At 41.7% G+C, this 16,606-nt stretch overlaps 1 pseudogene; it reads left to right on the top strand.

Annotated features, from left to right (window-relative positions):
* The first annotated feature begins 8,061 nt into the window (after nucleotides 1-8,061).
* Nucleotides 8,062-16,413, top strand: LOC135545921 (RE1-silencing transcription factor-like; annotated as a pseudogene).
* Nucleotides 16,414-16,606: the final 193 nt, after the last annotated feature.

The raw sequence follows: 16,606 nt of genomic DNA, 5'->3' as shown, positions 1-16,606 counted from the left end.
AGCTTCTACCCACATTTGTTTTTACACTGCTGCTACTTGCTGTTTATTATCTATGCAGTCACTTTACCCCTACCCACAGTACATGTACAAATTACCTTGACTAACCTAAAGCCTCGCACATTCACTCAGTACCGGTTCCCCCTGTATATATCCTCATTTTATTGTGTTACTTAAAAATAAAAATGTCTTTAGTTTATTTAGTAAATATTTTCTTAACTATATTTTCTTAAAACTGCATTGTTGGTTAAGGGCTTGTAAGTATTCATTTCACAGTAAGATCTACACCTGTTTTATTCGGAGCATGCGACAAATACAATTTGATTTCATTTGACATACTACCAGCTAACGTCTATATACCACTATTACATTCCACCAACTAACCCTATTTCATAACAATAAAAATGACCACACCATTCCACTACTTTTACCCTAACTGATCCTACACCAGGCCAATGGCCTGGGAGGAAGGGACTCTTTTGTTCAACACACCTTGTTGTAACCCTTCTGCGGTAAAACTTAGTACACCCAAGTACTTCTCTGCAGCTGCCACCACAACATATATTTTCTGTGATTCACTTTCAATTTCTGAGGTACAGCTGATGGCAATTAATGCTAAGAAACTAACCTTACTGAAGCACAAATTTGTATCACTTTGTATTGGCCTGGGCCTACCACTCACCCTTGACCTATCATACTCTACTCTCTTCACTGCCTCATCATACGACCCTGTCAATCTTAACCTGTCTCTCTTGCACGGGACACTTCTGATCCCCAGCAACATGGGCACTAAGACAATTGACACTCACTGTTTTTTCCACCGATACTACTCATTCATTTGTCCCATGCCTTCCTGCACACTTCTCACATTTCGGAATCTCCCTCCTTCACACTGCTGCAACATGAACATAAGCTTGACATTTGAGATGATGGCGCAGACAGAGATGAGCTCTTCGTGTCACGCGATTAGCGACCATACCTGTGACTTGCTATGCTCTCCGGAGCAGGGCGCCTTTGAAGGGAATGATTACTGGGGTGGCACTCAGTGTTGAGGTGGAAAAACTGAAATAGAAAATTCCCGGTGTCTGTGACCGCTGCTGTTTGTTGCGTCGCAGACCAAAACTTTCCGGCACCGACAGAGATGGCTGCCTTACTTCGCGTTCCCCATACTCCTATTCATTCCTTTACGCGTGTGTGTACAAGGTAGTTGTTGTGATGGTCGGAACTAGAAGCGCAAGAATTTCGCTACACTCGCATTAACATCCGCTAACCATGTGTATGTGACAAATACAATTTGATTTTATTTGATACAGTTGAAGTCAAAGGTTTACATACAACTTAGTCAAAAACATTTAAATTCCGTTTTTCACAATTCCTGACATTTAATCCGAGTAAAAATGTCCTGTTTTACGTCAGTTAGGATCACCACTTTATTTTAAGAATGTGAAATGTCAGAATAATAGTAGAGAGAATTATTTATTTCAGCTTTTATTTCTTTCATCACATTCCCAGTGGGTCAGAAGTTTACATACACTCAAATAGTATTTGGTAGCATTGCCTTTAAATTGTTAAACTTGGGTCAAACATTTCGGGTACCTTCCACAAGCTATCTACAATAAATTGTGTGGATTTTGGCCCATTCCTCCTGACAGAGATGGTGTAACTCAGTAAGGTTTGTAGGCTTCCTTGCTCACACACGCTTATTCAGTTCTGCCCACAAATGTTCTACAGGACTGAGGTCAGGGCTTTGTGATGGCCACTCCAATACCATGACTTTGTTGTCCTTAAGCCATTTTGCCACAACTTTGGAAGTATGCTTGGGGTCATTGTCCATTTGGAAGACCCATTTGCGACCAAGCTTTAACTTCCTGACCGATGTCTTGAGATGTTGCTTCAATATATCCAAATAATTTTCCATCCTCATGATGCCATCTATTTTGTGAAGTGCACCAGTTCCTCCTGCAGCAAAGCACCCCCACAACATGATGCTGCAACCCCCGTACTTCATGGTTGGGATGGTGTTCTTTGGCATGCAAGCCTCCCCCTTTTTCCTCCAAACATAACGATGGTCATTATGACCAAACAGTTCTATTTTGTTTCATCAGACCAGAGGAAATTTCTCCAAAAAGTACAATCTTTGTGCCCATGTGCAGTTGCAAACCATAGTCTGGCTTTTTTATGGTGGTTTTGGAGCAGTGTCTTCTTCCTTGCTGAGCGGCCTTTCAGGTTATGTCGATATAGGACTCGTTTTACTGTGGATATAGATACTTTTCTACCCGTTTCCTCCAGCATCTTCACAAGATCCTTTGCTGTTGTTCTGGGATTGATTTGCACTTTTTCGCACCAAAGTACGTTCATCTCTGGGAGACAGAACGGCTCTCCTTCCTGAGCGGTATGACGGCTGCGTGGTCCCATGGTGTTTATACTTGCGTACTATTGTTTGTACAGATGAACGTGGTACTTTCAGGCATTTGGAAATGGCTCCCAAGGATGAACCAGACTTGTGAAGGTCTACAATTTATTTTCTGAGGTCTTGGCTGATTTCTTTTGATTTTCCCATAATGTCAGGTAAAGAGGCACTGAGTTTGAAGGTAGACCTTGAAATACATCCAGAGGTACACCTCCAATTGACTCAAATTATGTCAATTAGCCTAACAGATTATTCTAAAGCCATGACATAATTTTCTGTAATTTTCCAAGCTGTTAAAAGGTACAGTCAACTTAGTGTATGTAAACTTCTGATCCACTGGAATTGTGATACAAGTTAAATAATCTGTCTGTAAACATTTGTTGGAAAAATTACTTGTGTCATGCACAAAGTAGATGTCCTAACCAACTTGACAAAACTATAGTTTGTTAACAAGAAATTTGTGGAGTGAGTTATAATGTCTCCAACCTAAGTGTATGTAAACTTCCGACTTCAACTGTACATACCCCAACCAGAAGACATAGAATACAGGCAACATCTGCACTGAGCTAAAGGGTAGAGCTGTCGCTTTCAAGGAGCGGGACTCTAACCTGGAAGCTTATAAGAAACCCCACTTTGCCCTCAGACGAACCATTAAACAGGCAAAGCGTCAATATAGGACTAAGATCAAATCGTACTAAACCGGCTCCAATGCTCGTCCGATTTTAGTTTTTTTTTCACCTTTATTTAACCAGGTAAGCTAGTTGAGAACAAGTTCTCATTTACAACTGCGACATGGCCATGGTAAAGCAAAGCAGTGTGACAGAAACAACAACACAGAGTTACACATGGAATAAACAAGTGTACTGTCAATAACACAATAGAAAAAAAGAAAGATTATATACAGTGTGCAAATGGCATGAGGAGGTAAGGCAACAAATAGGCCATAGCAGCAAAGTAATTACAATTTAGCAGATTAACACTGGAGTGATAGATGAGCAGATGATGGTGTGTAAGTAGTGATACTGGTGTGCAAAAGAGCAGCAAAGTAAATAAAAACAATATGGGGATGAGGTAGGTAGATTGGGTGGGCTATTTACAGATGGACTATGTACAGCTGCAGCGATCGGTTAGCTGCTCAGATAGCGGATGTTTAAAGTTAGTGAGGGAAATGTCAGTCTCCAGCTTCAGCGATTTTTGCATTTGTTCCAGTCACTGGCAGCAGAGTACTGGAAGGAAAGACGGCCAAAGTAGCTGTTGGCTTTGGGGATGACCAGTAAGATATACCTACTGGAGCGCATGCTACGGGTGGGTGTTGTTATTGTGACCAGTGAGCTGAGATAAGGCGGAGCTTTATCTAGCATAGACTTATAGATGACCTGGAGCCAGTGAGTCTGGCGACGAATATGTAGTGAGGGCCAGCTGACTAGAGCATACAGGTTGCAGTGGTGGGTGGTATAAGGCGCTTTGATAACAAAATGGATGGCACTGTGATAGACTGCATCCAATTTGCTGAGTAGAGTAATGGAAGCTATTTTATAGATGACATCGCCGAAGTCGAGGATCGGTAGGATAGTCAGTTTTACTAGGGTAAGTTTGGAGTTAAGGAGGCTTTTTTTGCAAAATAAAAAGCAGATTCTAGATTTGATTTTGGATTGGATATGTTTGATATGAGTCTGGAAGGAGAGTTTACAGTCTAGCCAGACACCTAGGTATTTGTAGTTGTCCACGTATTCTAGGTCAGAACCGTCCAGAGTAGTGATGCTAGTCGGGCGGGCGGGTGCGGGCAGCGAACAGTTGAATAGCATGCATTTGGTTTTGCTAGCATTTAAGAGCAGTTCAATGCAACAGAAGAGGTGTTGTATGGCATTGGAGCTCGTTTGGAGGTTAGTTAACACAGTGTCCAAAGAAGGGCCAGATGTATACAGAATTGTGTCGTCTGCGTAGAGGTGGATCAGGGAATCACACGCAGCAAGAGCGACATTGTTGATATATACAGAGAAAAGAGTCGGCCCGAGAATTGAACCCTGTGGTACCCCCATAGAAACTGCCAAAGGTCCGGACAACAGGCTCTCCGATTTTACACACTGAACTCTATCTGCGAAGTAGTTGGTGAACCAGGCGAGGCAATCATTTGAGAAACCAAGGCTATTGAGTCTGCCGATAAGAATACGGTGATTAACAGAGTCTAAAGCCTTGACCAGGTCGATGAAGATGGCTGCACAGTATTGTCTTTTATCGATGGCGGTTATGATATTGTTTAGTACCTTGAGCATGGCTGAGGTGCACCCATGACCAGCTCAGAAACCGGATTGCACAGCGGAGAAGGTACGGTGGGATTCGAAATGGTCAGTGATCTGTTTATTAACTTGGCTTTCAAAGACTTTAGAAAGGCAGGGCAGGATGGATATAGGTCTGTAACAGTTTGGGTCTAGAGTGTCACCCCCTTTGAAGAGGGGGATGTAAGTCGCTCTGGATAAGAGCGTCTGCTAAATGACTTAAATGTAATGTAAATGTAATGACCGCGGCAGCTTTCCAATCTTTAGGGATCTCGGACGAAACGAAAGGGAGCTTGAACAGACTGGTAGTAGGGGTTGCAACAATGGCGGTGGATAGGCCCTGTGGCAGGGCTTGCAAACTTTTACAGACTACAAAAGGAAGCACAGCCGAGCGCTGCCCAGTGACACGAGCCTACCAGACGAGCTAAATTACTGCTATGCCTGCTTCGAGGCAAGTAACACTGAAACATGCATGAGAGCATCAGCTGTTCCAGACAACTGTGTGATCATGCTCTCTGCAGTCGATGTGAGTAACACTTTTAAACGGGTCAACATTCACAAGGCTGCAGGGCCAGACGGATTACCAGGATGTGTACTCCAAGCATGCGCTGACCAACTGGCAAGTGTCTTCACTGACATTTTCAAACTCTTCCTTTCAAAGACTCCAGCCACCCTAGTGCCCCCGCACATTGACTCTCTACCGGTACCCCCTGTATATAGCCTAGCTATTGTTATTTTACTGCTGCTCTTTAATTATTTGTTAATTTCTTATTTTTTTAGATGTTTTTCTTAAAACTGCATTGTTGGTTAAGGGCTTGTAAGTAAGCATTTCACTGTAAGGTCTACACCTTTTGTATTCGGCGCATGTGACAACTACAATTTGATTTGATTTGACCACATGTAATTTATTCTCACTCTTGTCAGGTTCTGAGCCATCAGGGACAGCAGAATGTGATTTGGGCCTTCTTCCTCAACACACATCTTCCCACTCCACTCGGCTCTTCTTCTTCCTCGCTGACCATTACCACGTCTATCCATTCACCTCACTCTTGCCCTGCCTTCATCAGCTGTATTCCTTGCAGAGCACGCACTGATGGTGTTTCTCCAAAACCCAACTTCTGTTCCTTAGCCCAATTTACATGTCTGGCTATTTCTGGACTCTCCATTCTTCCCTTACTGCTAATCAAGTGGCATCTTGCAGGTGAGCAACAGGGAGTAGTATTCTTGCTGTGTTCAAAACAATTGGGAACTGGAAACTGGGAACTGTGAAATCTCCATCTTCCGACTTCAGTGTGTCCAAGACAACTGGGAACTCTGAAAAACGAGCTCTGACTGGGAAAAATATTTTGAACAGTCATCCAACTCAGAATTCCAAGTCAGGAACTCTGGTCTCTTTCTAGAGCTGCCACTTTCTGACCTGAATATAGATCACTGACGTTATGATTTGACCTCTTATTTTTCAAAGTTCCCAGTTATCTTGAAAGCACCATTAGCCCTCTGAAGAAGAGTGTGTACATGTAGTTAGGTGACAGGTATAAAAACATCTGCTTGTAATTGCTACTGGTTGGGTTGGTATCGCTTGACCCTTGGACTGACTGAAGTTGGTCTATCTTTACATGTTCTTTTCTCTTTGACAGAAGCACATAATATACAACTATGATATTCAATTGTCAGTGTAAAAGAATAGCAAAATATGGTAGGAAATATTAAAAGGCCAGTGCAGTCAAAATTCCATTGAGGCAGTGTCCCCATGTCAAATATAACGCACAAATGCCACCGAGTGGCAGACGACAATAAAACTATAAAATCCATTGACTTTAAAAAATAAAATGTTTAACTTTTGTATTGAACACAATACAAAAAAGGGAAGTAAACTTAATGTAGCCAGGGGTATTACAAGAACATTTACATTTGTCATAAAGTATTTTGGTGCTTAATGCTTTTTTGTTTTTACATTTACCAATGATTTCAACATAATGTTTCAGTTCCATCTTCAATAAATTAGGGTTTTTTGTTCTCTGCATACTTCACCTTATGAATAAAGAATCTTTCAAGAAAATAAACAAATGAACTATGAACATTTTATCGGGGTTCATATCAGTTGGGTCAAAATCTAACAAAATATCAGAATCTTCAAAATGAACATTTAAAAGTGATTTCTCCTATAACTTAAAGTCTTCGATCTCAATCCAAAATCTGTCCATTGGTTTGTGATACATTTTGTCCATGATAATTACATTTTGTGTTAGCAAAAACATATGCTTTTTATCTGATGACTGAATAATTCAATCATGACCAGAGGGTTTGTGTCAATTACATTCTTTTACAGGCTCACTCCCCCAAGGAAACTACGTATGCATCTGGTGTAATTCGTGACCTGCAGGCCTTGTGTTGCTAATAACACTTTCATCAAGATGAAAAGCTGTCTTAATTTTCAACAGACCCACAACTACACATTTGCACAGACCCAATTTCAAAAGTGAAGGCATGTGTATGCTCAGACTTCCTGGCATGGTGCACAAGGCTTTGGCCCCAACAGACGAAAGTGAGTTTTTGTGCAACAGTACACTGTGGACTAGAGAATGCAGTCTTGTGTGGGTTTCTTCCATGTTATACTTTTCTTTTGCATTTTGGCCTGGTAGATCCTTTGACATAACTTAACTGCCTTGCTCAGGGGCAGAACAGAATATTTTTACCTTGTCAGCTCGGGGATTCAATCCAGCAACATTTCGTTTACTGGCCCAACGCTCTAATTATATCATATTGGTATGGAAATAATTCAATCAAACCTATATTGCGGGACTTACGCAACAACTCTTTCCCCATGTTCAGTGTGGGCTATCCCCAGTATACCTGATAATGAAACACTGAAACATGTCAATTAAGATCCTTACTTTTTTATTGGCAAGACACTGATCTACTAACTACACATTCTTAATGTATATATTACACATAATCTAAACAATGTTTCAGGACAGTTTTGAGGAAATAACCAGTCCAGCCAATATTAAAAACACTAATGATTTATTCATAAATCGTTGTACTTTGACTTGTTAAATGTTATTTATATTTAATTCTAATGTTACATGTTTGTATTATTGAGATGTATATAGCAGTAGACACTTTGTAACTAGTTTTTCTCCTCAGTGTAATTGTATTTTTTTCATAAGAGAAATAAAACATTTTGCAAAATGATAATAACTCACATAATAATGCACATATTTATTAGAAGAACGTACAACAAGATTGCTTTGTTTGACCAATTGGACATTGTAATTTGGAACGAAGACGCCCCGGGTGTATGCCGCGTTCAAAACAACTGCGAACTCGGAAATCTCTGACTTCCGACTTCAGTGCGTTCAAGACAAAAATTGTTTTGAACGGTCATTCAACTCGGAGTTCCAAGTCGGGTACTCCGGCCTTTTTCTCGAGCTCCGATTTGCCGACCTGATGATCACTGAAGTCATGATTTTACATCGTTTTTCCCTGAAGTTCCCAGATGTCTTGAAAGCACCAAGAAACACCACAGAAGCTCGCGCTGACGTCAGCCAGCCTTCCCTGCGAACAGACGGAGCCAAGGGTGATGTGTAGGAATGTACAGAAACTTCTTCCTTGAACAGTTTGTCTACTAGTACTTCGATAATATTGACCGAATACCGACAGGGAGTGGACACATATATACGGTAAGTTGTATGTAACCAATTAACATATTAACTGCCTATTGTTTTGAATTTGTTAAACAAGCTAACTTTGACGAACAGTTTTGAAAATGGAGGCATTGTGGGGGTTGCTCATTGGGGTTGCTGAAAGGGAGAGGCGCTGTCCAGGGCTGATTTCAGCACGGAGATCAGGACCATGGCTAACACACGCTGTTCTAAACTTTCGAAGTGTTTACACGCCTAACTTTATTTATGATAGGATTCGTTTTTTAAATAAAACTTAATAACATAAACATTATTTCTAAATTGTTCAAGATTATAGAAGTTAACGTTGTATTGTTCGGAGTTTGCGCCTCCGCAAAACTAGTTTTCCGAGTTAAGTTTTGAGGGGCCTTGCTGGACAGCGACATTCTCTGCCTCTGTCGTAGCAAGCTTACATAGCGATATGTGGAATACTATTGTTGATAAAAGTTTGTTTTTTAGCTACAATCGATTAATTTGTTAACCATATGAAATATCATTTTTCTCCATACCCTAACCGGTACTGCAACTTTTTACTTGTATTGTTGAGGTGTAGTTCTAGGTCTGGTGGATAGGCTATAACTCAGAAATTGTATTTTTAGTCATCGTATTCTCTTTAGATTAGTTTGATACCAGCATGTTACAAAGTATGTCTACTCTACACAGTTTTGTGCTTAGAAAGTAAATATATGTCAAATATGTTTAGTAAATATTACCATTTAGGTCTATATTTTTTGTTTGGCGTGGAGATCAAACAACCCAGTGCACAATTGTATTTTTGTATTTCCAGTTCTTATTTTCTCTTCATACTAGTTCGAATGTAGGACAAGCTACTGTAGTTGTTGGGCGCTGTCGACAAAGTTGGTGGTGCTGTTTCAAAATGGCCGAACACACATTTCTGTGCATGCAAACACAGGCCTAGGAGACTGGATTTTACCAAAGCACTGTGTCAAAGTAAAAGTAGGTCCACAATGAAGTTATGAAACATACATTTTGAAGTGGTGGTATATTCTTGTTCGTTTTGTGTTACATTTTTATATATATTTATGATTTTTTTTTTCTTTATTACATTTAATAAAGATAAATATAATTTCTTACAAATGAAGAATACATACAACATTGTAATCGGTTATATAGTCACATACCAGTACATCACATCAATATGCACAGCAGACCGCATGAAGACAAGGAATCAATGCGATGAAGGTGTACTGTAATTGTGTTGGTTTAGCATACTTTCCTTATCTATTCTGACACTTGTTTTGAGGACATTTGTGATTTCTTTATTGGATGCACCATTCCTGGATTATCATAAAAACATCCTGTGCTATGAATTCCAAATAACTGATTCAGAGAAGGTACAATGACATGGTTGGTAGTAGCTTGGACAACTTGCAAGCCATATCATTTTAATGAGTTGGGACCAAGTGTATGTAACTTGAGTTGTCTGGTCTTTTGAAGGTCTATTAAAACGCAAACTCTCTTTGACTACTACTACTACTAACATTTTAGTCCTTAAAATTAAAACATATCTTAATTGAATTGTTTTGATCCATGACCTCCGGTTCTGCTCTCATCACCCACAGCAACAGCCCTGTCAGCATGGCTTCTCAGACGGTGTATCCAATGGGATTGGTCATGTTCTCCACCTCAGTTAGCATGTCCATGGTGGAGGATGCCCAGGGGTTGGCTGAGCTTCCACACAACGAGCTGCCGGCCCCGCAGCTGGTCATGCTCGCCAACGTAGCCTGTGAAAACCCAGCAGAAGGGAAGGAGATGATGGAGCTTCAAACCGTTGGCAGCTACTCTGATAGTGAAGACGAGAACATCATCAGATACAGTTACGATAGCCATGAGAGAGAGATGTGTATTGTAGAATACCCAGAGTCTCCACGGGCTGCCCTTTCCCAGGTTGAGGCGATAGATGAGGAGGAAGAAGGGATTGACCTGTCCAAACCCTCTGACCAGAGCCCTTTTAGCCCTTCCACCCCTACCATCCCTTCTACACCTCTGGGCATGATTGTGGAGTCAGCTAAGAAGAAGAAACCCTTCTTCTGTAAACCCTGCAACTACCAGGCCCAGTGCGAGGAGGAGTTTGTAACCCACATCCAAATCCACAGCGCCAATAGGATGATCGCAGTGAAACGCATGGTGGGGGACAAGGCACGGGTGAAAGAGACGTCGGCGGGACTAGATCAAGAGGCGCAGAGCGGTGATGGTGGGGCCAACAACAAAGGGCTGATCCGCTGTGAACGCTGCGGCTACAACACCAACCGCTACGACCATTACATGGCTCACCTCAAGCACCACGAGAAGGAGGGCGACGACCAGAGGGTATACAAATGCACCATCTGCACATATACCACCGTCAGCCAGTACCACTGGAAAAAGCACCTCAGGAACCATTTCCCCAGTAAGCTCTTCACCTGCAACCAGTGCAGCTATTTCTCGGACCGTAAGAACAACTACGTACAGCATATCCGCACTCACACAGGTATGTCAAATATAACCTTTTCACTCCAAGTATGCACTTAATGGTCAAAGTATGATTTTTTTTTTTTACTTTATAGCTAACTCTGTTTTTTCTACTTTAGGGGAGCGTCCTTTTCGATGTCCGTACTGTGAGTACTCAAGCTCCCAGAAGACCCATCTTACCAGGCATATGAGAACACACTCGGGTGAGTGTCTAACACAGGCTACATGACAAAGAAGCCTGACCATACATCTTTCTATTATGTGACACAAATAGGATTGATTGTGCATAGATATAGGTCTCTGTTTTGGTTTCCTCTCATAGTCAACTTTTTCTCCTTATGTTGCATTCGCTGGAGCAGATGGTTTTGGATAAGAACGGTAAAGTGGTTTGCAATACGTGCTGTGAGATGCCTAGTGTTCGACTTGTAATTGTTGCTTGTCTCTCCGTATTGTGGTCCATCTTCCCTGCATGAAATGTGTGCCAGTGTTCCCATTGATGTTAACAGCAGTTACAATGTCTCTAAACTGACCATTTTCCACATTGCTTTTCTTGGCAGGTGAAAGGCCTTTCAAATGTGACCGCTGCAACTACCTGGCTGCCAATCAGCATGAGGTGACACGCCATTCCAGACAGGTTCACAATGGACCCAAGCCCCTGTGCTGCCCCCACTGCCCATACAAGACGGCTGACCGAAGCAACTACAAAAAGCATGTGGAGCTCCACCTCAACCCGCGTCAGTTCCTTTGCCCTGTCTGCAAGTATGCTGCTTCCAAGAAGTGTAACCTACAATATCACATCAAGTCTCGACACCCTGGCTGCCCACAGATCGCAATGGATGTGTCAAAGGTCAAGCTGCGTGTCAAAAAACCTGATTCTGATGAATTCACAGATGAGTACACCATGGTGAATGGAATAGCAAAGTTTGAGCTGTCAGCAATTGATGGTGATGAGGGACCAGAGATCTCTGGAGCTGATAAACAATCAAGCCCTATCAATCTGTCGACCAAGAGCAGCAAACCTAGCCCTGTTCAAGCAGTAGAAAGCATGGCAACGGACAAGACCCCCAAGAAATGTGACAACGCTCCTGTCAAAGAGACCAAGAAGAGCAGCAAAACTAGCCCTGTTCAAGCAGTAGAAAGCATGGCAACAGACAAGACCCCCAAGAAATGTGACAACTCTCCTGTCAAAGAGACCAAGAAGAGCAGCAAAACTAGCCCTGTTCAAGCAGTAGAAAGCATGGCAACGGACAAGACCCCCAAGAAATGTGACAACGCTCCTGTCAAAGAGACCAAGAAGAGCAGCAAAACTAGCCCTGTTCAAGCAGTAGAAAGCATGGCAACAGACAAGACCCCCAAGAAATGTGACAACTCTCCTGTCAAAGAGACCAAGAAGAGTAGCAAAACTAGCCCTGTTCAAGCAGTAGAAAGCATGGCAACGGACAAGACCCCCAAGAAATGTGACATCTCCTCTGTCAAAGAGATACCTAAAAAGTCAAAGGACAAGGCAGAGAAAAAGGTAACACTGAAACGCAAGAGTACAGAGATGAACAGTGAGAATACAAAGCAGAATGTTACCCTGAAGGAGACAGCAGTTGTGGTTGAAATAGCAGGCAATAAAGTTAAGAGAGGTTCCAAAAAACAGATGACTGGGAAAACAAGTGTTCAGGATAAGACCGAAATAAAGGAAAAAGTTCAAAGGGCGGGTTTGGAAGAGGACAGTGTTGAGAAAGACAAATCAGTCAAGGAGAGGTTAGAGAAAGACATGCTAGAGAGGGAGAATATGGAGAAAGCGAAGGAGGAAAACAAGAGGCTGGAGGAGGAGAAAAAAGAGCAGCTGAAGACACTGAAGAATGAGAAAGAAGGAAAAGAGAACAAAAATGCAATAAAATCTCAGAAGAGTACTTCCAGAAAAATTGAGAAAGTGGTTGAAAAGACTGTTGAAAAAGCTCCCCAAGTCTGGAAGCACCAGTGAAAAAACAAGGAGAGAAGAGCAAGACAAAGCCAGTGAAGAGAAAAACTACAGAGGCCTTGGACTTATCAATGAAAGAATCTCCTGATGAGTCCTGCACCAACATTAAGGCCAAACGGTTGAAAATCAAGACTGCTGACAAGTTGCAATCAAAAGCCAGTACCCCCCGAAGCAAAACTACTGAGCCTTGCCCAGCGTCCGAACAGAAGGACCCAGGAAACCAGATGATATACTCTTCTGTAGTGAAAAAGCTGAAAAAGAGCAACAAGAAAAAAGCAAGCCCTGGAGAGACCGAGGCTTTCAGTGAGAACAAGGTGTGTTCCATCATTGAGAACCCCTTCAGCCCCCCTGAAAGCAAAACATGTCCTGCCACAGAGCTTCAGCCAACAGTTGTACAGGAAGAGCAGCAGGCATCTGACCAGGAGACTGTCCCTGGTCTGGATACATCTACTGGGCAGAGCCCTGCAGAAGAACGGCTCAGTAATGGGGAAAACAATCTTGCACTGCTAAATGTATCCCCAACCAAGGACACAACCCCACGGGCTGAGCAGGCTGAGGTCGCCGACAAAGCAGAGGAAACTCCTACTCCTGAAGGCTTCAGCAGCGCCGACGAGTCCCCATCTCCCATAGAAAGTGACGTCTCTCACGATTTCAGGCAGGCACAGGGAGAACCATCAACACCAACAACACCCTCCCTAGAGCTCCCTAGGCCAAGACGAAAGCCTACTGAAACCGAGGAGGACGAGGGCATCCACAGCCATGACGGAGGAAGTGAGATCAGTGACAGCGCCTCGGAGGGCAGTGACGATTCAGGGCTCAACGGGCTGGCGGCAGCCGCTGGTAAACTGGTGAATGACCCTGAAACTCCCACAGAAGAGATTCCGACTCCAACTGAACTCAAGAGTCACATGTGCGTCTTCTGTGACCGTAGCTTCCCCTTGGAGGCGGAGTTCCGTCGGCACCTGAATCGGCACCTGGTGAATGTGTATTATCTTTGACAATGCATCCAAGCCGGACAAGTGAGTGCCTGCAGAGCAGGGAGCTTTGATTCCAGCTGTGTATTTTGCTTGACCCTCTCCCCCTGTTATAAAACATATGTATAGTTGTCTGTGTCAACATATTAACAGTAGATATTCAGTTACCTTGCATTAGTGCTCATGGTTACTGCTGTATAAAATATGAATATTCTATGGTATGCCTAAAACTATCTGACCGTCTTTGTAATACCAGCTTCAGGCAGACTAGTTCATTTGATAATTGGTGTCTGGGCTTTCATATATTGGTTCCCAGACCATTTGACTATAAATTCTACAGTTCTTGTTTTCAAACATAAATAATAGAGGATATACGAGTTGATGCCATGTGAGGTCCAAAATCTAATATTCATGGTTTGGCATTTGGCTGAGAAATTATGAAAATATGGGATACATTTTTTTTTGCTTCTAAATCTCGTATGGTTATGCAACTATCTAAAAGCTAACCAATCTGTAATAGCATGGTATATACAAGTAACTGCCAAAATAAAGGTGTTGGGCCACCATAAGCTGCTATAACAGCTTCAATGCGTTTTGGCATAGATTCTACAACTGCCTGGAACTCTATTGGAGGGATGGGATGCCATTCTTCCACGAGAAATTCCATCATTTGGTGTTTTTTTTGATGGTGGTGAAAAAATGTTCTCTCAGATAACATTCCACAATCTCCCATAAGTATTTATTTGGGTTGAGATCTGGTGACTGAGACAAAAACACTTTAAACCCCCTATGCTGCTTTGATACCCCTCTTTCAAAGTCACTGAGATCTCTTCTAGCCATGGTAGCCAAAATAAGGGGCAACTGGGCATTTTTATACATGACCCTAAACATGATGGCATGTGGATTGCTTAATTAACTCAGGAATCACACTTGTGTGGAAGCACCTGCTTTCAATATACTTTGTGTCTCTCATTTACTCGAGTGTTTCCTTTATTTTGGCAGTTACCTGGATTTTGCAAAAGTGGTTGCTATTCAAGAAATCGCTACACCTTTTTTTTTAGTTCACAATCCGGTTGAGTTTTCTACAGAAGAACCCACCAAGAGATGAGTTGTAGCCCTTGTTTTAATCCATCAGCCCTGTTGAAGAACAACCGTAAATCGATTATGAAAGGAAGTGTTACACTTTTTCAATGAAGAACCAAAGAAACCCTAGGGAGACTAGATTAGAAGGACCCAGGTGGTCCATGCCAAATAACCCAGAGAATAATGGGGCTCTCACTCCTATTGTGTGAGTCCACTCCAGTGAAGCGACCTGTCTCCGAAATGGGGACGAGGACTACATGTTCAAAGTCCACCATTTTGGGAGCACTTGACAACTACTTTGATTTCTTTATTTTATTGATAACATCAATAGATAAAAAAACAACAACATTGTATATATCTTATCAATCTGTACAATGGACTAACTAATCTCTTCATTGCAAAAACCTTCTAGGTGATAATTGCCATGACTCTTAGTCGAATTGATGAAATATGAAATGGGGCGAGGTTTCTTTGGGTTCATCTGGCACAAGTGTGTATAGAATTGTTTCTTGCGTTAATGTTTGAATTATGTTGTCACTTTTTGTATATCCAATTTCATTTAGTCATACAAAAAGAAAACTCGTACTACTCATTAACAAATGCACAACTAATGTGGGAGGTAGGGTGTTACTGGCCCTTGAAATTTGTAGGCCTGTAGAACTTAAGATCAGGATGAAAAGGATACGATGTTGCTATCACTGAGAGAATGGACTGCTAACATTGAAAACAAGTTGTGAAATGGATGTTTGTGCACATATCTGAAACTTTGCCATTATCAGTTTTGTGTTTGATTTCAGAAAATGTCCAAAGATTATTATTTTTTTTTACAGTTGAGCCTGTGAAGATACACCAGTAGTTCTACATTCTTTTTTGCCTTCGACAATCATTATTTTCTGGTTTTGTTTTGATGTTTTTGCATATTAACAGTGTAGCTTTGTTAATTGAGTCACATTTTCCTACTGTAAGATGTCTGATTTCAATGATGTTATACTGTCTAACTTTATAACCATTCCCTGGAAGTTTAGGTGTAACTGCTTGATTACTCTGCAGATCGAACCCATCAACTTGATTTCTGCAGTTATCACCCCACTCATCTGTTTTACAGAATTGGGCCTCCAAAGCGTAGCCTGTTTGTGCCATCAGTGATATACTTCTTTCATCTGCATCTAGTTGTGTTCTGTTGAGGTGATTGGTAGACTTAGCTAATAAAAATGCCATGTATACCTTTAGTAAATTCAGTGCAATATTGTGTTTTGGGTATGATGCCAAAGTGAGAAGGTATAGAAATTTAAAGACTTATGTTTTGAGTTTGACTATTGGAAGGCATAGAATAGTACCAGGATTCCCTGGAAAACTGGTCGAATTTAGCCCGATGCACTCTTATCTAGACGGTTAGATTCCGTGTCACTGTAAATTCTTTTTGTTTGTTCACTTCCTGTATTGTGCTTTTTAGTTGATGGGAAAAGTTGTTCCTTCTTTGTAACCATTTTTCATTCACATAATGTGTAATCATATGTACCGTAAAACGTCAATTAAATGCAGTCTCAAATAGCCGCCTGTCCCTTTTAATATTTACGAGGTTACCATGGACACAGCTCTGATATTCCCAGTCATGTGCATTTAAACATTTTTGAATTCAGTCATTGTTAGCCATGGTGCTACCAAAAATAAAACACAATATAAAATCCATGGTGCTGAAGCACAAAATCAGGGGTGTATGATAGGCAGCCTTTGCAAGTCTG

The sequence above is a fragment of the Oncorhynchus masou genome, chromosome 9, assembly GCF_036934945.1.
Source record: "Oncorhynchus masou masou isolate Uvic2021 chromosome 9, UVic_Omas_1.1, whole genome shotgun sequence".
NCBI classification, from domain to species: Eukaryota; Metazoa; Chordata; class Actinopteri; order Salmoniformes; family Salmonidae; genus Oncorhynchus; species Oncorhynchus masou.
This window is presented reverse-complemented; position numbering and strand designations above follow the sequence as displayed.